The 22574-nt window shown below is 39.1% G+C and overlaps 1 protein-coding gene and 3 long non-coding RNA genes across 4 annotated transcripts in view; 3 read left to right on the forward strand and 1 right to left on the reverse strand.

Moving 5' to 3' along the window:
• LOC106094050 (protein YIPF5) overlaps positions 1 to 22574 on the forward strand; it is a 52773-nt gene that overhangs the window by 15219 nt on the left and 14980 nt on the right. The gene's annotated exons all lie outside the window — the stretch shown is intronic.
• On the forward strand, positions 1087 to 2151 carry LOC131997275 (uncharacterized). The gene is made up of 2 exons (XR_009398169.1): positions 1087 to 2025; positions 2086 to 2151. It is a non-coding gene; the product is annotated as an uncharacterized LOC131997275 (long non-coding RNA).
• Positions 16327 to 19313, reverse strand: LOC106094052 (uncharacterized). The gene is made up of 5 exons (XR_009398164.1): positions 19212 to 19313; positions 17880 to 18102; positions 17093 to 17818; positions 16864 to 17001; positions 16327 to 16795 (listed from the first exon to the last, which is right to left on the reverse strand). It is a non-coding gene; the product is annotated as an uncharacterized LOC106094052 (long non-coding RNA).
• On the forward strand, positions 18316 to 19250 carry LOC106095519 (uncharacterized). Its single transcript, XR_001222751.2, has 2 exons — positions 18316 to 18559; positions 18618 to 19250. It is a non-coding gene; the product is annotated as an uncharacterized LOC106095519 (long non-coding RNA).

Here is a 22574-nt window from a genome sequence, read left to right on the forward strand (position 1 = left end):
GTTTGACAAGTTAGGCTTATTTCCGGACCAGACTTCAGCAGGAGTTTTGTTGGATGAAAAAGAGCTGGTTGAACTTCTGTTTGTAACATAATTAGCACAGCATATTGCTTCAGACCACAAATATTTTGGAACACCACTTTTTCAATTAATCAATTCAATCCTTTCAGATTTTCCATTCTGTTCAGGTGTGTAAGCATGAGTATATTGTATTGTAATCCCAGAATTTCTACAAAAATCCTTAAATGCATTCGATGAATATTCACCGCCGTTATATCACTTCAATTTTGAAATTTTAGTGCCATGCAAATTTTCAGCCATTACCTTGTAGTTTTTAAAATATGTTAAAACTTCTGATTTATTAGCCATTATATAAACACAAGTAAAGTGGACTATTCGCACTTTACTGTGTGTATCTATGATTGTTACAATATACTTCTTTCCATCCCAGGAATTTGGTGGTAAGGGTCCACATACATCGCTATGAATCTGCTGCAAAGGTCTAAGAGAATATTCCTTGTCTTTCTTACCTTTAAAAGGCAATCTGTGTTGCTTTCCGAAAACACATGATTCGCAAAAGGGTTTTTTATTTATTGGGTTTTTTATTTATAATTGGCATTTGCATTTTCATAATTCAGTTGAAATTCATTATTTGCCTATCACACTCCAACATCAAAGTATGCACTTTAAAATTTTCACTCATTTGTTTTCAAATACGGCTTTAAAGCAAAGTAAAACATTTTTTATTGAACACCTTGAAAACTTCCCATTCACTTTGACGTATCCAACAATTGTTCCAGATTTTTCGGCTACAATACTTACACCCTCCTTTGCAACACCAATAATTACTGGATTATCTAGCTTGTGCAACTCGAATAAACATCTCTCATCATTGGCCATGTGATCCCTGGCTCCGGAATCAACTATCCATTTCATATTGCTGTTCACTTGACTTCTATAGCATTCTTCGTCAGCTTTACAGCACAAATCGGAATTTGCCGCGTTTCACGATTTCTCAGATTAATCTCGTTTAAATTTGAAACAGTTTTTCTTTTTGTGTCCAATTTTGCCGCAATAATGGCATTTGAATTTAAATGAAACTTTCATAGCAACACTTTCTTCCAATGGATGTTCATTGGTAGAACACATACGTTTTCTTTCCTCTTCAAGCAAACGATTTTTGACAAAGTCCATTTCAAGACTATCCGGGTTCAATCTTTCAATTGCTGTTATCACGTTGTTGTAAGATTCCGGCAAAGTAAGAAGTAGCAAACAAATGGTATCCAACTTTTCCAACGTAGCTCCCGACGATATCAGTTGTCGAACAAGTTCTGTGAAATCTTTCTGTATCAGTTTCAACAGATCGTGTTCGTTCAAACCCGTTTCCAATCTAAACTTCCAACTATCGTAATTCCGACCCTCGAACAAATGCAGTGCGAATATCTCTTCCGCCATATCTGGGCCCATAACCAGATAACTTTCAACAAATTAAAATGTTTAGGGTAATACAAGAAAATGTTTTGTTGAAGAAAAAGTTTTGTACGATTGACAAGAAAAAATTATGCTTATAATATACATTCAAGAACAAAGAACAAAATTAAAAAGAAAGAACAAAATTAAATTAAAATGTAAAAACAAACTAACCGTCGATATTTCCCCAGGCAAGTGTTCAACAACAACTGCTGACTCGTCTCCTGATTCCCAACCAACCGCTTCTATAAACCTTCAGTTTCAACTTGTTGAATCCGTAGGATACACTCCTTCCGACGTGTTGAGGTCTGCGAGACAGCCGGAGTTTAGTACGAGTACTGCATGTCTCCGCTCATCATCAGCCCTATCAAGGCTGTTATATAAGACTATCAAGGAGTGTGTTCACCGTTGTGGAAAAATGGGTTGGGTTGGTGTCATTCGTAGCAACAAGGCCAAGTGAAAACATGTTGTCCACCAACGAAGGATCAACCAGTGAATTTAAGTCCCCATTGATAATGACATCACAACGTAACATTCCCTAATATCTCGCTAAGATGGGTAAGATCAGTGTTGTTATTAAACCTATTAACACATCTGATTAACATTCTCCGGCCAAAGGATTTCAATTTAATAAATATATGTTCTATCTGGACACCAATAAAGGACCTTATATGAAACTTTGCATTCAGCGTGTTTTTGCAAATATTCCCACACCCCCTCCATGGGATTGTCATCGTGGCAGCCGGTTGTACGTACCGGATTGACCCGATTTATTCTTTCATCGGCAAGGGCTGCCGCCTCAGTGTACAACACACTGCTAAAAAACAATAATGTTCCCTGTCGGATCTAAAAACTGTGTATCCCTTGATATTTACAAAACTATTTGATTTATTTTATTTTTTTCACATGCAAAAAAAATACAAAAATCTTATCATTATAGTATGCGAAGTTACAATGGTATGATTTTGCCAGGAGGAGTCGTATATGCTTTGGAGTACACGATTGCGTTTGATAAAGTATGCGGAGCATGCCAAAAATTTTCGCTGTGACACCGACTATATGGTCAGTCCAAGTAAGGGATTTATTACGCCAAGATTTTTTACTTTATCAATAAGCATAATCGATGTTTTGGGTACGGTGGGAATTTTTTGGATTTAATTGAAGCCTATTTTCCGCATCCCAAATATTAATAGCTTCTAAATCCTCATTAATCTCAGATAAACCTCGAGACGCTTGAGATTTAGGACAACTATGATAAAGTTGCACATCATCTGCATATACGTGAATGTTAAAATGTTTAAGCCGGGACGGCAGGTCGTTACTGTACAGCGAAAATAACAGAGGACCCAGTATCGAACCTTGTATACCTCATTTTAGTTGTAATGGGTTAGTACGGAAGAAATGTAATTGCCGCAGAAAGAAAGTCTGTCATTACACAAAAACATATGCATTGGGAAAAAGTACAGCTAATAGACAGGGTTGTTGAGCGTGGTTAAGGTGGTAATTGTATCATAGATGCCTTTTTGCAATTAATACGATTCAAATACAACATACCAACGCACGGCCCTTGAAGCCATCACACCTAATATGGTTGAAAAGTCTTCTAACCAATGACGAAACTCGTCCCATAGTGGTTGGTGTGTGTTGCTATCTTTGGCTTACCTTTTCCATTTGCAATCTTCGATCATTGAGCTGGTCTCGAAAGAGAAACAAACATAGTGGTTGGTGTTTGTTGCTATCTTTGGCTTTCCTTTTCCATTTGCAATCTTCGATCATTGAGCTCGCATCGAAAGAGAAACAAACTAAAATTGTAAAATTTAATGACACAGAAAACTTGAAAAATGTTAGATATTATGTTTTCTATAATAAGCGACTGTTGGCGTTTACGAAAATAGCTGGAAATCAGTGTAACTGCAGAAGTGGAGAAATTGAAGTTTTAATTTTATGCACAGCATGTCATGATTGACGCAGTGAAAGGTCTTAGAGTGGTCCAAAAGAACTAAACATATAATTAATCCAATACCGCAATTCTATAACTTATAGCGAACATCGTTTAGTTTAATATGTCGACAAAAAATCGTTGGACTAACGATTAAGTCATTCTCTAAATCCTCGTTAACAGAAATCGTTATCTATTTTTACTTTCTGGCAACTCCACAAAAAAAAAAGCCAAAAACACATAGTGGAATCGACAAAAATAAAAAATAATTCTTCTCATAGCCTGAAACTCCATTTTTATTAATTTAAAAACATCACAAATATTAATATTGTAGAATGTACGAAATTATTTGGGAAAAGTGCTATCAATACCAATTTAGTCATATAAAACTTTTGCGGACATTTTTTTTTAAATTAAGAAACATATGTTACCACGCTCATTAATTGATTGTATACATAATAGAAAAGTACTCTAAAGCCATCGTAAATATTTATTTCATTAAAGTAAACACCAAACAAAAGTTAACGAATTTCTATTCGTTCGCGAAAACAACTGATTTTAACAATGTCGATTATCGTTAAAAGTGGCTTCTGAATACCAAATTCGTTAACTTTTCTGTTATCGTCTTTTAACTAAACGATTTTCGTTAAAACACTTTACTGAATTTCACTACAGCATCCATATTGGATCTTATGTCTTCCGCAGCATCAATTAAGGCTGTAATGCAGCTATGTTTTGATCTATCCCAGATTGCTTACTCGATAGGAGGCGGAAGTCACTTAGATAATTGCAGATTTGGTTATTTGTAATATTCTCAAAGGTCTTGGAAAGAAAAGTTAGGATTGATGAAAGAATGGATTTAGGAACTGGTATCACTTTTGACTGGAATTTGCTGGTCGTTAATATTGAGTTGAAGAGGTGTGTGATGTATTGCAGAATGCAAGGTAATGTAGATTTTATAAATGGTGGGTGTAGATTATCCAGTCCAACTGGGTTTGATTTTATTCTCACGCAGCTTTGTTATACATCTATCGGTTGAACGGAAGAAACTTAAAAATTTGTAAGCTCCAATTAATTTTCAGTAATTCGCACTCAAGAGTAAAATAGTTAATTTTCTGGAAGTTGTGGTATTGAGTTCGTTGCGGTGTTTTTGCAGTTACGGCATTATACATCATAAATACAAGGACATATTTAGAGTAGCAGGGTGCACATAGTTGATCATACAATAGAACATTGTTTAGCTTTGCAACTAGGTATAAAACAAAAAAACTATTCGATGTCGTGGTGTAGTGAGCTGGTATAACAGAGTTCACGCAATGTATTCCTATCTGGAATAGATGAATGGAGCCATGTCTTAGAGAGACATACAATGTCGATACCAGACTTTTCAAAAATATGCCTGAACTCTTGTCTTGTTCACCAAACTTTGTGAATTGATATGTCAAATCGTTAAACCCCGTTTCTGCCTGGCTAATATACCAACTAAGCTCTTAGTAACGTCTATGGAACCTCTATATGTACTACCCATTTAAGTAAAAAATAGGGGGAAATGAGTTATGGTGGTACCAACAGCGTAAATAAAAACTATATAACATATCCACAATAAAAGTGCTTAGGAAAGTGGGATTGCATGTAAAGTATGGTTTTTTTTAACTATTGGAAAGTTTTTCAAAAAAAAAAAAGATCTAGAAAAATGCATGAAATCTTCATTTGAATCTATAGTACGGTTCATATAATTTAATGTTTGAAGATTTTTTCATGCAAATGTTGACCGTGACTGCGCCTCAAATGGTCCATCAGCTTAGTCCAATTTTGGCATACTCTTTCCAACATTTCGGCCGGTATGTATCTCACAAATAAATTCTTCAATGTTTTTTTCCAATGCGTCATTTGAAGCGGGCATGTCTGAATAGACATAAGCTTTAACATGGCCAAACAAATAGTCTTACTTTACTTACTTTAATTGGCTATGACAGAATATTTGTTCCACTAGCCGAACGTAGAATAGCGTTTCAAGCGCCTCGATCTTCTGCGCTCATTCTAAAATCTCTGACAACAAGTTCCGAGGCGTCTCCCACAACTTGATCTTTTCATCGGGCTTTTGGTCTTCCCGGTTTGCGTGTACCACCGTGTTTGCCTTCAAAAGACTTCTTTGCTGGAGTTTCTTCATCTATTCTGACAACATGACCTAGCCAACGCAGCCGTTGTATTTTGATGCGTGTAACTATGCTATCGTCGTCATACAGCTCATAAAGTTCTTGGTTCATACGTCGTCTATATTCTCCGTTTACGCAAACTGGTCCATCTATTTCAAATTTTCAGTGCAAATACTCCAAGCACTGCCCCATCGGCTTTTACAAGTACCCATGCTTCAGAACCAAATAACAGCACGGGAAGTATCAGTGTCTTATATAGTGTAATTTTCGTCTGTCGAGAGGTGGCATTGTTCCTAAACTGCTTACTTAGTCCAAAGTAGCATCTGTTTGCCAGTATTATTATTCGCTTTATCTCAAAACTGGTGGTGTAGATAAAGTTACTGACTGTCTCAAAGTTGTGATTCCCAACTTTCTCCATTTTCTTTATCTGCTCGGTTGTGCAAGGCTTTTTGGGCGTTGAAACCATCCATTTCGTCTTATCTCCATTTACTGCCAGACCCATTTTTACTGACTCTCTTTCGATTCTTTCAAAGGCTGCAGTTACTACTTCCGGTGACCGACCTATGATATCGATGTCGTCGGCATAGGCGAATAGCATGTGTTCTCTTGTGATTAGTGGGCCATATATATTTACATCTGCATCTCGTATAATCTTCTCCAGCAGAATATTAAAGAGATCACACGATAGGTTGTCTCCTATTCTGGAACCTCGTTTGGTATTAAATGGCTCGGGGAGATTCTTTCGTATTCTTACTGAGGAACGCGTATCAGCAAGTGCCATCCTGCAGAGTCTTATTAATTTTGCAGGGATACCAAACTCAGTCATGGCTTGAAATACCTTTGAACGTAAAGGAGTATCGAAGGCGGCTTTGTAGTCAACAAAGAGATGGTAGGTGTTGATTTGTCCTTCTCGTCTTACCACGTTTAAAGCCGCATTGATAGGGCCCAATTATCTCATTTTTAGGTTTTAATCTTTCACACAGTACGCTCGAGAGTATCTTGTATGTGATGGGGAGGAGAATTAGTCTAAAGGCGTTAAATCTTTCAATGCGTCAATTGGAGCGGGCAAGTCTGGTGAGACATGAGCTTTAATCTATCTAATGTTCACCGAACTCGCCTCTCAATTAGTCCATTGTTACGCGTGCTGTGTGGCTGTGGCACCGTCTTGTTGAAACTAAGAAAAGTTAAGCTCTTGCATTTTGGGCAAAAAAAAAGTTGAATATCACCTCACGCCACGATCTCCATTCATAGTTACGTTACGATTCGCATCATCTTTCAAGAAGTACGGTCCAATGATGCCACCAGCCCATAAAACACACAAAACTGACTTTTTCTGGATGCATTGGTAGCTCTTGCAATGATTTTGGCTGATCTTCACTCTAAAATCGACGATTTTGCTTATATTTACGTACCCATTGAGCCAAAATGAGCTTCGTTCTTGTACACAATTTGAACACGATGAACTTTCGTGCTCTGCTTACATTTTAATAATTAAATTCAATAATTTGCAAGCGTTGTTCGTTTGTAAGACAATTGATGGTTAAATTATAGACCAAACTGAAGATGTTGGACATTGAAACAAAACTCGAAAAACTCAATGATAAGGAACCTTGTTTTATTTAGACGAGTTCGAACGGTGTGCTGCAGTGCGACACCTCTTTGGAGAAGTTTTTACATGGCATAGTATCTCACAAATGCTGCCAGCATTAGGAGGGAAAAACTACCGCTGAAATGTTTTTCTGATCGTGGATGAGAAAAGAAAAATATCGCAATTATATTATTTTGCAAAATGCAATTTTTACACAACTTTGTTTTTATTATATCGTAATGTATTTCCAAATACTTACCATGAGCACAGCACTATTCGTTTTTCATACTTTTCTTTGATGATTGAGTCTAAACATGTGATTTACATTAAATTTTTATATTTATATACACACGTACGAACATACAGTTCCGCAAACTGTGATATTTATCTATAGACATGTCATACGATATGAACTGCCACTTTCTTTATTCACAAGATTTGTCTCATGTACGTCATAATCGAATAGAGTGCACTCTAATCGGCATGTATTCCCATACTACATGTTTAGTCGATGAAATAAAATTTGATTTAATCGAAAGAGTTGCATATTTATTTCAAAATCTATATAAAAACGACTTGTATTATGTACGTCATAAATGAATAGAGCGCAGTCTAATCGGCATTTTTCTCATACGTATTGTACTTTATTTTATAGGCATGTGTCTACATGTATATTTGATGAAATAAAATTTGATTTAATTGAAAGAGTTGCATATTTATTTCAAAATCCATTTGGCATATAAAATTATTCGTACGAGTTTACACGATGTGTAAAACTTTCAGAATTGCTATCCTAGAAATTACATATGACATGTCTAATCGTGTAATGGCAGCTTTAGCAGTCAATATTTTAATAATTTCCCTATTACGTTTTTCACATTGACTTTCCCGGAGATTTCACCATATCAAGCGTATGTGAATTAAACGAGATTCTATATTCAATATAAGTTCACCCTTCTGAAATCAACAGTTTAACGAAAAATCTGTGATAATAGTCTATCCATTGATGTATACATATTTTCTTATATTTTAATTGTTGAATATTATTCATAGAGACTATTTCCATATTATTTTTTCCACCATTGTATATATATCGCCCGATTGTCACTTAAATGATTGTAGTTGATATGCTAATGAACAGGTGGATAAATTGTGTGTCCCATGACATAAATATGAGGAAAAAAGTGGCACAAGGCTGGGTGAGAAGGAATTGAACCCGCCTGCTAAGGGACAAGGATCCGAATCACCTATGCAGAAGGGCCTAAAGGGTCTTGCAGATGGCACACGACTGGGTTAGACTTGGTGCTCTCAATGTTAACCTAGAGAAGACTGAAATCTGCCTGCTCACGATGAAGACGATGTGGGCCAATTTGACGCACCACGTTTCGCCAGTAGAACGATTTCGATATCTGACAAGGTCAAATACATAGGTGTGATCTAGGACAGGAAACTGAATTAGAAATATCACATTGGCTCGAAGTGGGGCCTGAATCCGAGGAAAGTCCACTGGCTCTACAGGCGTGATTAGACCGATACTTACGCCTTAGTAGTTCGGTGGACTGCGATGGAGAAAAAGTGCAAAGTAAGTATAATTCAACAGGTTCAGATAACATATTGTCTTGGCATCGGCGGAGCGATGAGAATATGAGATATCCGACCCATAGACATACAGAGATTCCGATCGGATACCTGAGACTACACTTGAGGTCAAGTTCGAGGCACTGTTATCTGGGAGATCATGTTACCCGGATGGATCAAAGATAGGGGACAGAGTGGGTCTCGGGGTCTACCTTGAGAACTCACGGACTGAGATCTATATTAGACTGCGGACGATAATACGGTCCTGCGATTACGGAATGCGTGATGTGGTTTTCACACGAGGATGTCGAGTATGAACATATTTACGGAAAGTAAACAGTCCATAAGGGCAATAACAACCAGGACGGTGAGATCAAGAACAGTCTTGGAATGTTAGAAGAGATAATCGCCTTCTCTGAGGATGGCACGATCCGTATCATTTGGGTTGCTGTTGTTGTAGCAGTGTGTTGTACACTGACGTGGCAGCACTTGCCGATGAACGAATGCATCGGGTCATTCCGGTACGTACAACCAGCTGCCATAGGATTCCCTTGCTATTGCGGAGTAATAGGGAATGAGAAAGCAGACGATTTGGCAGTGAAGGTAAGAGAACTGCCGTCAATAAACTTGGTTAACTCGAAGCCTTTCGGGTCGACGCAGCCCGAGTTAAGAGCGTGGGCGACGAATGCGCATATAACCCTATGTAACAGCGAAACGGTCGATATATACTACATATATGTCCTTTATTTACAATTGGAGTATATTCAATATATTACAATGATAAAAAATGGTAAACTGTTCAGTGTGAACATAGGGCATCAACAAGCTCTCTCCAAGGCGTTGGCCAAGCCTTGGCTTGATTCCACGATATATGGGTTAATTCCAAGTCTCTTTTCGTACAGCGGATCCATGTGTTTTTCGGGCGTCCCCTCCTTCGCTTTCCTTGCGGATTCCAGTCTAGGACATTTCTCGCTATACACGCGCGGTCCGCGTAGGATATGACCCAACCAAGTCCATTTTCTCTTACTGATTTCTACATCGACAGGGGAAGTGTTAGTACTTATTTGCAATTCTTCATTTGAAATACATAAAATTCGAAGTATTTGTTGAAAACTTGGACTTTACGGGTAGTCGCTTGTGTCAAGCTGCAAGTTGTAATAATAAAATAAATTTCTCACTACTGTTGAAGATCCTCACTTTTGGATTATGTGAGACGTCACTTCATCTCCAAACTTTGTTGAGTTGAGAAAGGCTCTTCTAGTCTTGTTGATACGTACGCGGATGTCTGCCTCTGATCCTCCGTCCTTTGTAATTTTTCTGCCAAGATAGGAAAAGTTGTCAACGTCTTCAATAATATGGACGTTTATAGTGAGCGGTGTCAGATTTGATATTTCTATCCTCATCAATTTGGTCTTTGCTATGTTTATCCTCAGGCCTACTTTGGCGACATTTTATTTAGTCGTCCCAGTGTCGCCTTTATGTGCTCGAAGCGATGCGCAAAGATAACACTATAATAACGCAATAATAACACTAAATATTGGTAATAGCACTACCTTAGGGAGAAGGTTTTAGATGTGACGATATGTTCGGAAAATCTAATCGATGACGTTCAGGATTGGAGGGTTTCCATGGAACACTCTTTCTCTGACCATTGATACATTAGGTTTAGAATAGCACGGCCAGCGCCGAACCCGATAAGCTTCCGGAATAAGTTTAAAACCAACTGGACAAAATTCGGTGAGGTACTCAGAAGAAGACTTGGGCAAGATAATTTAGATTGTCCAAGCATAGAAGACATTGACGAAAATGTCAACAGGATTGCGACTACACTGGTGGGATTCTTCGAAGATAGTTGTTCTCTTCGGGAAAGGAAATCAGCCCAAGAAAAACCCTGGATGACCGAGGAGATTCGCAATATTGGGAAAGATGTTCGCAGATATTTAACATAGCACGTCATAAAAAATCAGAAGTTTATTGGGATGTGTTACACACGGCTCAAGGGATACAATAAGATTAACAGAGCGTCAAAACGTGCCTCCTGGAAGCTTGTCTGCTAACAGGTCGATAGCGTTAATGACGCCGCCAAGATAAAAAAGTTTCTCTCAAAAACCCATGTCCAAACTAGAACCTTAATAGACGACATGGAATTGAGAGTAGAGACATGTTGAGGCTTTTGATGAAAACGCGTTTTTCACAGGATACGACGGCACTTACGGAAACACCGGAATCTTGGAATAATGACGTTGATCGAAGGTTTATAATTACGGAACTTATGGTGAAGGATTCATTGAGGGGCTTCAAACTATTTAAGTCACCCGGACCTGATGGAATATTTCCGGCGTTACTACAGAAAGAGGGAGACCATCTGGCACCTCATCTGGCCAATATTTTCATAGCGTGCCTAGGACTTACATATACCCCGAAAGCCTGGCTGGAGGCAAGGGTGGTGTTTATACCCAAGCCCGGCAAGGTAAGTTATGCGACGCCAAAGGTCTACAGACCCATAAGCCTTACGTCCTTTCTACTCAAAATCATGGAACGTGTTGTGGACACCATGATAAAGAGTAGGACATTCAGCGAACTTCTATAATACAAACAGCATACCTATGTCAAGAGAAGGTCGGTGGAGATTGCCCTGCACGAGGTTGTGCATAAAATAGAAGAATCCTTCGATGCCAAAACGTACACTCTGGCGGTATGCATTGACATCGAGGGGGTTTTTGGCATTGTGCGGACCGACACACTGATCTAATCCTTAGACCAGTACCGGGTGAACCCGGTCCTTAGAGACTGGATAAACCATATGCTAAGGAACAGGTGGATAAATTGTGTGTCCCATGGGAGAAAGTGGCACAAGGCACGCCACCAACAGAAGGATTTTAATTGTACCAATGCGCCATAAATTGCTGGTATCGGAGTGGCAATTTTTCTTCACCGTTACCCGTCTTTGGAACTCCCTCCCATCATCAATACAACTTAATGGCGACGCAAATAAGTTCAAACAAAATCTTACAAAATACTTTCAAAGCCTATAAATTAAGTGATTTGTTTTTCCTATTCTTCCTCTCAATTAATTATTGTTAATGAATTATTGATTATTGATTATTGATTATTGATTTTTATTGCTAATGTAATTAAAATTAAAGCCGAACTTAATGATCCCTTTTGTTAGAATAACGATTCTAATCACATACTGTAATTATAAGATTTTAAATCTTGTTGTATGTGAAACCAAATAAATAAATAAATAAATAAATAAATAAACAGGGGGGCATTTTATCGCCACTCCTATGGGTGACCACCATTAATGACCTATTACGGATGCTGACTAAGGGGGGATTTGAACCCGTCTGCTACACAGACGACGTTATAATACTTCTAAGGGCTAAGGATCCGAACGAGCTATGCAGAAGGGCCGAAAGGGTCTTGCATATGGCATATGACTGGGCTAGACCCAAAGGTCTCAATGTTAACCCAGAAAAGACTGAAATATGCCCGTTCACTAGGAAGACGAAGGTGGATAAGACGATTTCGATATCTGAGAAAGTCAAATACTTAGTTGTGATTTTGCACAGGAAACTTAATTGGAAGTCTCACATTCAGACGTGTACTGAGAAGGCTCACAGATGTTGGGCACTATGCAGACGGGCTGTAGGAGACTATTCAAGATATCCAACCCATTGACAAACAGATTAAGTGTGAGGCAGCCACTGCGGTTATGAGATTTTAGGCGATGGGAGAATGGATTGAAGATGGGGGCAACTCATACTATCGAAGTATAATCGAGGCGACAGACTGCCTGACCATAATACGGTCCTGCAGGCGAAGATGTGTAAAGTGGTGTGGTGCTAATGGGGGGACGTCGAGAGTGAACATCTTTAACGACAGTAAAATTGCCATAAGGGAATAACAACCAGGACGGTAAGGTCAGGAACAGTCTTGCAATGTAAGATGGAGATTAACGCCTTCTATGAGGATGGCAAAATCCGCATCGTTTGAGTGCCGTGCCATAACGGAGTAAGGGGAAATGAAAGGGCACACGATTTAGCGGTGAAGGCCAGAGGACTGCCGTCAATAAACTTGGTTAACCCGAAGCCTTTCGGGTCGACGCTGTCCGAGTAAAAGGAGTGGGCAACGAATGCGCGTGAAACATTGTGAAACAGCGAAACGGTCGGTAAGACGGCGAAAATCCTATGGGGGGATCCAGATCGTGAGAAGACGACGCTATTACTGAAAGGAAGTAAGAATTAGGTGAGTATAGCTATTGGTATCATAACGGACTACGAGCTCACTTATGTAAAATCGGTGCGGCAAGTTATAGCAAGTGTAGGGCATGCGGGGAAGATGATGAGACGTTGGAGCATTTCCTTTGTCATAGCACGGCTTTCGCGTCCAGCTGATACCGGTGGAGACACAATACCAGATATGGATCAACTCAGGGGAGTGCTTTTGAAAACTTCAAAAGAATTTGGAAGTAGCACGGAATTCATAACTAAAAATTTTCTTTTTGGAGGTTACCTCATAATTTTTAGAGCGCACAACAAGCCGATTACTGGCTTAGATGTATGTCCATAGTGGCATTGGGCGGATTAATATCTGCACCCTCTTTTCAACCTAACCCAACCGTACTTCATTCTGTCTCCGGTCCGTACTTCATTCTGACTCCGGTCCGTACTTCATTCTGACTCCTGTACATCTCAATTCGCTCACACTCACGTCTTTCCATTTCCTTTTTCTTTCTGCGGAATATACGTTTCTCCTCTCTCTTTTTCTCCCGATACCTCTTCTTCATCTGGCGCGTTGCTACTGATTACATGGTTGCTCTATATGCCGCTTTCTTGGCTTCAGTAGCCTCTCGACACTCTTGGTCTCCTCCAAGTAACCCATGGTACTACTTGGAGGAGGCTTCCGTTACCCATGTATGGATTTCGCGGCATTTTCCATGGGGCGCGCAATGGTTTGCCACAGCGACATTATATCGTCGGAACAGGGAGTCTTTACATCAAGCAGTTGGGTCAGCCAAGTGGAGTATGCCGCTGCCATCAGTTCTGTTTGCAGCTTTTCAATGTCGTGTTTTGATGGCGTAGGGTTCCTCGTGTTTTGATGGGGTGACAGCCATATGGCTTTGTGAATATTTTGTGCTACTAACTACCATGTTTTTTACCGCCGCGAAATCTGGGGCAGCGGGCACTCGTAGAAAATATCCTTGGTCTGCTCGTCCTTGTCTTCCGTCGGGTCATTGGCACAAATAAGGCTGATGTTGAAAAATTTGGATTTTATGCGAATTGTGGCTAGCCACCGGAGTAAAGCTGGAGACAAGGTGTTTCAGTCTCCGACAAACCACAAATCCACAGCCAAATTCATGCCTCGTATTATGGCAGCTATAGTGTAGTTCGTCGCTGTTTGGTGTTGTAGTGACGCCATTCCGAGTCCATCGCACTTCCTGTAAGGCGGTAATATCTGCCATGTACTTCTCTAATAGTTCTCATAGTTTTCCGGGGGGCGGGTTACTGGCCCAGATCAACAACCGCATGGGTTTTGTGGGATTGCACATGAATCCCTCGTTGTGGCGAGCCGCTTGCTCCAAGATCCGACGCTCGCCTCCAGCCGCCACTAACCTCGGTTATTTGAATGCGCCAATAACTCGCCTTGTCATCTCGAGTATCGTTGGCACTCAGTATTTAATAAAAAGCCAGTGCCACCTGACTCCTCACTGAGACTCTCCTCTCGAAAATCGTTAACAGCTACTCCGAATAAAAACAAAGCTTTCCACCATCCGTAACCTATGGACGCGCGAAAATAAAGCAAGTTGGTATTTTTCTCTGTTGTATATATTGGGATTGGTAAGGCTTTCGGAAAACCCTGGAATATACGTCGTTTTCTTTAAGATTTTTGATTGCCCCAAGAATTTATGGCTTACCCAAAATCCATAAGGAGGGAACACCACTCGGGCCGATTTGTTCATCGATTAACATATGGACTATCAAAATATCTTACAGACGTATTAACTTGACTAGAGATTCACAATACAACATAAAAGACGGGATAGAATTCAAATCAAAAATTAATGACAAGGAAATTAGAGACAATGAGATATTAATATCTTTCGACGTTGTGTCTCTATTTCCAAGAATACCGGTTAATTTAGCCATAAACACTATAACCGAAAAGTGGAATGACATCCAGGAGCACACAAATGGATTGTAATGGAAACCTTACCAGACGCTTTAATTGAGAAAATCACAACAAAACCAAGATTTCTGACTAAATACGTGGACGATATATTTTGCGTATTGGAAAAAACGGAAGTGGAAAATACTCTACAAGTTCTTAATTCCTTCCACCCACAAGACCAGTTTACAATGGAATGAAAATCAAACAACAAATTGCCATATATTGACACCTTCGTCCACCGACATCAAAATAAGTTAAAATTAAATTGGTATCAAAAAAATACAGCATCTGGGAGACTTATAAATTATTATTCAAATCAGCCGAGAAGAATAAAAATAAATACGACTACTAATTTCATCGACAGAGAACTAAAAATCTGTGACAAAATATATTATCAAGAAAACGAAACGAAAATTCAACATATACTTTGATTAAATGGCTTCCCAAGCAAAGCTATTAAGGACCTTATAAAATTCGTCAAGAATAGAACAGCGAACAACGAAATTGAACCAACACCAAAAAACTTCAAGAAAACGACGTATATTCCAGAGTTTTCCGAAAGGCTTACCAATTCTAATATATACAATAGAGAAAAATACCAGCTTGCTTTAAAAATCCACAACACACTAAACAGTATATTCAGCATGACTAAATCAAGGATGAAAAAGGAGGACAAATCAAATGTAGTTTATAAGATTAAATGTAATGGGGTTGAAACTAATTTATGTCAAATGACATATGTAGAAACAAGCAAAACTAAATTAAAAACAAGATTATCATCTCACAAATCTGACCAGAAAATGAAAGACAACCCTTTGGAACATTGCACTTCAACAGGGCATACACCAAATTTTAAAGACATAGATATACTAGCACAAGAATCCAATCAGAAAAGACGATTTACATTAGAAATGTTATTGACACCCCTACAAACAAACGTATGAACTTTAAGAAAGACACAGACAATTGTGCTCAAATTTACAGGAATTTGGTACAAAAATACAGACACAAATGACAGAGCTTTAGTCGAACTTGTGCGCTGTAAAGGAAAAGTCGATTGTTTTGTTTCAAATGTATAAATGTTTTTAATTTTTTGTAAAATTACTTGTTTGTTAAATTTATAGTTAAAACCCTAATGAAGATCACCGGCGGTGGTCGAAATATTAGTAAAAATTACAAATAAAACACCAACACCTGTTTTTGTAAATTGTTCGATGACCTCGAGCCAAACCAAGAAGACAAAGTTAGAAATAAATATTTATAAAATAATAATTTATTAATACAAATATAACGTATTCACTTCGTTCTGAAAAGAAAATCAATTTTTTTAGAATTCTAATCTTATTTCCATATAAGTCTTTTTTATTACTTTTGTAATTCGCTTATAATATTCATTATTTTCGAAAAGTTTTAAGTGTGTTCTGATCTTATGTTATGAAAATATTTTTGAATAAACAGCCAAACTTGGTAAATTGCGCCTGGAAATTCTAAATTGATTAAAAAAGCTTTCAAAACATGATCTGAAAATCATTTAATTGCATCAAAGTTCGATTTTCTTTCAAAGCTTTCAAAACATGATCTGAAAATCATTTAATTGCATCAAAGTTCGATTTAAATAGACCAGTTGTCGTTGTTGGTACCAGCCAAATTGATATCTCCCATATCAAAGATAAATGGTTGACTATTCTATTTTCATTTCTCCAGAAATTTCAAGAGGTTGTTAACTTCTTGAATATTTTGTGCGATAAATATTGACGAATTCTGCGAATTCCTTATTGTATATTTCCATAGTTAGTTTTTACAATATTTATCTCTTTTGATGTACTTGGAAGTTGGATATAGAAATCCGTGAAGGCGCCACGTCAACTGCATTATAAATAATGACGTTGGAAGCTATAGATAAAATTTAAAAATTTTAAAACATAAGTTTAATTTATTATTATAGAAAATTCAAAAACTACCCGAATTTGTTGGATCCATTTTATTGAAGATTGTTTTTATCCCAGAGACTTTAATAAAGTTTTCGTTCTTTACCAAATTATATACATCCATTAATTTACTTTCCGATTCAAAAATTGGAGTATATTTCTTCTGCAATACTTCAAAATCCATGTAAATCAAATCAAAAGAAAAAGCATATAAATAAACATTAAATAAGTACAGATGTATGTTTTGGGCATAAATACTTACCAGTTTTGGTCCATGAGTATTCTTGTACTGCGGTCAGGCCTTAAATATATCTTTAAGATTAATTCGACTAATTCTGTAGTTAGAGCTGGATTGCCACATTTGTAAAAATAGTTCAACTATGAATAATTTCTTTAGCATTTTCTTCTCAAACTATTTTTACATATTTTAAACTATGCATATTCACTTCTAATGTACCTATCTACCAATATTATTAGCTGATTTTAATATCGTACGCATATTGGTTTCTCTTCATATTGTTATATTTTGTGTATAGTTTTCCACGTCTGTGAGTGCGTTAAGAATAAAGTTTTTCCTTTGGGAACATAGCAATTATTTAATTTTCCATGTGATTGCTCTCCTGCATGTGCATCTCATTAGTTTACAATGGTTGTTACTCATAAATTTCCTTGGTTGGTCAGATGTCCTGGTTTTGGTTTTTCCAATTTTATTTTGGTTCAAATTGGTTCATAACTCAAATCACTATTGTTGCCAAAGCGTTCCATTAGGGTTCCTGAGAAAAGTTAGCTGAAGAGCTACTTGAATTACGCGAGGTTGAGGGAATGTTTGTTAAGTCCCGGAATTTTTTATTTTGATAGGATTACCAATTTCTTTTCTCCATTTTTGAATGTTGGAAAAGGACTCGGTCCCCTAATTAAAATCTTTTGGTAAGTTCATCTAAATCTTTGCAATTTATAATTTTCAAAACTTTTATATTTATATTCTCATCTGTAAAAGAAAAATTAGAAAAAGTCATAACTCAAACTAACTAATCAATCAAATAAATTACCTTTTGAAATAGGAGGTAAATGGATAATATTCCATTTTTGAAGAATATCCTCCAACTCGGGACCACCTGTTGGCATTTTAGATTCTAACTGCTATGTATATAACTCGTTTATTCGTACTATATATTTCCCTATACATATGTATATGGCCCAATCAGACTGTTAACGTTGACCACAGAATTTCCTTCCTCGTTCTTCACACTCACTTCAAATGCTTTGTAATGGCTGCAAAAAAACGTTATCTTTTAATTTTTCTCCGAATATATATATATATATATATATATATATATTTATAAGTTGTTGCACACAAGAAATACTTTCAAACGTTTTATATATCTTGTAGTCAATACCGCATTCAACGACAAAGAGACCTATTTCGTAAACAACATTTTTATCGTAAAAACCTATTTTCCTATACCATATTTTAAATTGGGAACATATAATTTCATTAAATTCGCAGACTGTTTTATCCTTCGGTAGTGCAATGAAATCCTGGCTTTTCGATTTTTTTTAAATGTAGTTGGAAAATAGAAACTCGTATTTTTTCTCCATCGATAAACAGATATTTTTACGTGAAGTTATAGTATGTGTATACAACTTAAAGCTTCTATGTTTAGCTTCGAATTGAAAACTCCAGAATTTTCGCACAGGGTCACATTTTTTCATCACCTCTGGATAGTGCGTCAGTTTGGGTTTCAAATTTATTTTGACAAAAAAACAATAATAGATTATTATTTTAGGTGAATCATTTCCTATATCAAACTGGCCGTAGTCAAAATTGTGTTTTCGAACATTAAGCGTCTCTAAAGAAAAATATTTCTTTGTTCGAATGAAATAAAGGATGGAATAATGCAAATCATAGTGGCAAATTCCCTCGGAATGTATTGTGCATGGCGTCTACGCTGAAGTTGTCAACAACACGAAAAGAAGAATTTAGATGGATCTCTTGGATGGATCTCTGCTACTTACATCTGAACTATAGTTTTCATATGTTCTCTTAGGAGTTGGATTTGCGGAATTTACTTTGCTCAAATTTTTGTCTATTTTCCAAATTCTACAAAAGGTACCACTCAATGATTTTCTAAAGCCTAAAATAGAATTTAGGCCCAAATTAGGCAAGAAATAAAGTGAGGATTATATTTTTTGCCACTGTTTAAAACGATTTCTACTCCTGACACTTCCAAATCTTTTAATTGGCTTACAATCGGTTTCAAACATTTTTCAATAGAAAATTTTTGCAAATCAACACCTTTTACTGATGCTGCTAAAAATATATGATCTAATTTTGTATCTTCATAAGAAAAAGTCGGAAGCGAGAAATAAAAGTTCCTTACTGTATGGGTAGTGGAATATGCTCCCAAAGGATTATTTAATTCAATATTATCGAAATATACAAATTAGGGTATTAAAAGTTTGTTAGGGTACTTCGCACCTTATATTTCCACAGCTCGCCTTGCACAATATTTGTAAATTGTGAAGTATTACTCAAAGATACCATGTGATCAATAATTTGTAATAACAAATTGTTTTTCTGCAGGATTTTTTTTAAGTTCTTTTGTAAGTTACTGAACGTAAAGTTTAATTGCATTTATCAAAAGTTTTGCACACACTCGGTTCTAACTTATAACCAAAGGATTTGAAAACATGTAACAAAGGTGAAATTATAAGAAATTTGCTGTTGTTGTTGTAGCAGTTTATTGTGTACTATCTTTCGTCTGCTTGATTCTGTTGAGTGTCAAGACCCAGGAACTCCGCGACTAAGATGGGGTGCGTCCACAGGGATCTGGGTCTGAGTCGAGTGGGTCTGGCCGGGCAGTTAAACAGGTGACGTGTATCGTGCGGTCCCTGGTTACAGTCGGGACATACATCTTGCACGTCGGCATCAATCCTAGCTCTGTGGGAATTGAGGCGGCTGCATCTGCCGGAACGTAATTGAGCCAGAATCACTCTGGTTTGCCGGGGGAGGTCGATTTCTTCGGGTGCAATGGGTGGCGGTCGTACTCCAAGGACTACATTCACCCGGTAGCCAGTTAACGCGTCTGCTACCGTGTCTGCATGAATGTTGTTCAGACCCGCTTGATATGCCGCTTGATCTAGAGGTTCTCTCTTGTAGCGCTGGACCTCACGCTCTAGATCATGTAGATCTACCTTAAGGCTTCTGGGCGGTGGGTATCTATCCACAAGATGATGATTTGGATGATTTCTGCGATAACAGCCCAAAAGGTATTGCTTAGACAGCATGTAGTTATGTCTTCGCACTGGTAGGATCTTTGTCTCCTGATGGAGGTGGTCCACATGAGAACTGAGGAGACAGCCCGTCGCAGTTCGGAGGGAGGCATTCTGACAGATCTGAATATTATTCCACTGCGTGTCACAAAGTTGACGTGACCACACTGGCGCTGCATAACTTACCACAGACCGGCCAATTGCTTTGTACGTGGTCAACAAGGTTTCTTTGTCTGCACCCCAAGTGCTGCCAGCGAGTGACTTGAGGACCTTGTTTCTACTTTTGACTTTATTGCAGATTGCTGTGGCATGTGGGGAGAAAGTGTAGGAGCTGTCAAATGTGACGCCAAGTATTTTGGGACACTTGATGGTCGGAATCATTTCTCCATCGACCATCACAGTCAGCTCAGAATTCACCTCACGCGTATTTGTAGTGAACAGTGTGGCTGAAGATTTGGTGGCGGATATCTTCAGATTTCTTGCAGCGAAATATGAGGCAAGCTCGTTGAGGTAGACGTTCAACCTATCGCAGATGTCATCAATGGGTGGTGGGCCTGATGCCATGATCGTACAATCGTCCGCATATGATACGATCTCTATGCCGTCTGGAGGAGGTGGGATGGAGGAAAGGTAGAGGTTAAACAGAGCCGGAGATATCACCCCGCCTTGGGGAACTCCCTGTTTCACTCTACGGTGTTTTGACTTCTTATCCCTAAATTCCACAAATGACTGGCGGCCACACAGATAATTCGCGACCCAACGTTTAAGGCCTGGCTGGAGGGACGTGTTGGCGATGTCCTCAAATAATTTGGCATGGCTGACCGTGTCGAATGCCTTCGATAGGTCCAATGCCACGAGGACCGTCCTATCACATGGCCTGGGTTGATTGAAGCCACGGCAAATGTGTGTGGTGATGGCATGCAAAGCTGTTGTTGTGCTGTGCAGTCTCCGAAATCCGTGTTGATGCTCGGCGAATGGAAATTCTCCTACGAGGCTCGGGAGGAGTAATGCCTCAAGCGTCTTAGCCACTGGTGAGAGAAGGGAGATCGGTCTGTACGACTCCCCCAAACTCGGGTCTTTACCAGGCTTCAGTAGCGGGATCACTCTGCCCATTTTCCAGACATCGGGAACTATAAGAGTGTTCAATGACAGGTTAAGGACAGTGGTAAGGTACTCAACTCCAGGTAAATCCAGATTCTTCAGCATCAATGTAGAGATTCCGTCGGGGCCCAACGCCTTGGAAGATTTGGCGCTACGGATGACATTCGTAACTTCGCCCACGGTAAATTGTGATGGCTGTTCATCGGCTCGGAGACCACGAATACGGCGAATGGCTCTCCTCCTTGCCCTGTCTCTCTCGGGATGCACGATAAATTGACGGTTGAACAACCTGGCGCATCTCTTCGGATCAGTCACGGTTAACTCGCCAAAAGTGACTGAGGTCCTGTCGTCCCGTCTACCGGGGTTCGAGAGAGACTTAACAGTGGCCCACAATTTGCCTGCACCGGTGCCTAAGTTACATTGCTCCAAGTGTTCCAGCCACAAATTCCGCTTATGTTCGTTGACTACCCTGTTTATTTCCAGATTCAGCTCGCTGATTCTGGGGTTAGCGGGGTCCATAGCACGAATCCCATCACGCTCGTCTGCGAGTACCACTGCTTGCGCCGGGAAATTGGGTCGCACTTGCGGTATTCGACCGGCTGGAATAAAGCGAGCGGCTGCTGCGTTGATGATGTCTCGGAATTTCCTCTCGGCCACAAGCACATCAGAGGGGGGTGGCAGTTCATTGAAGCGGCGATTGGTATACTCTCTGAAGCCAGTCCAATTGGCCTTCTTATAGTTGATGAACGTTCGGCGCTCAGAGGTAATGAAGTCGGGTGGTCGGTCGATGGTGAGGATTATGGGGAGGTGGTCTGACCCCAAAGAGATGACGGCTTGCCAGGATACGTCACTCAGGAGATCAGGGGATGCGATTGAGATGTCTGGCGAGCTGCTGCACCTCCTCGTAATCCTAGTGGGGGCATCCTCATTCACCGTGCAAAACGTGGAGCTATCTATCTGCTCTGCCAAAGCTATGCCACGCTGGTCGTTGCCTAGGGGAAAATGCCATGACGAGTGATGTGCATTGAAATCCCCCAGAACCAGACGACTATGGCCAGATAGCAACCCACTTATGTCGGGGCTGTAGGCCTGGCCATTAATCGGGACACAGCTGCCAACCGGCGGTATATACACGTTGTATATCTCTATCTCGGCAGTACCAGACTTGACTGCTACCCCCATACATTCCATGTATGGGTCACTAGCGTCAAGCGCAGGCGAGATAGGTCTATACTGCACGGAATGGTGTATAACGAAGGCCAATCCCCCACCTCCATTCCTTGAGCGATCCTTACGTAGCACATTGTAGCCGTGACAACTGTGCAAGCTGCAGGTGTTAGTCAGCTTTGTCTCCTGGATCGCTGCGACCG

Source organism: Stomoxys calcitrans, chromosome 4, assembly GCF_963082655.1.
Source record: "Stomoxys calcitrans chromosome 4, idStoCalc2.1, whole genome shotgun sequence".
NCBI classification, from domain to species: domain Eukaryota; kingdom Metazoa; phylum Arthropoda; class Insecta; order Diptera; family Muscidae; genus Stomoxys; species Stomoxys calcitrans.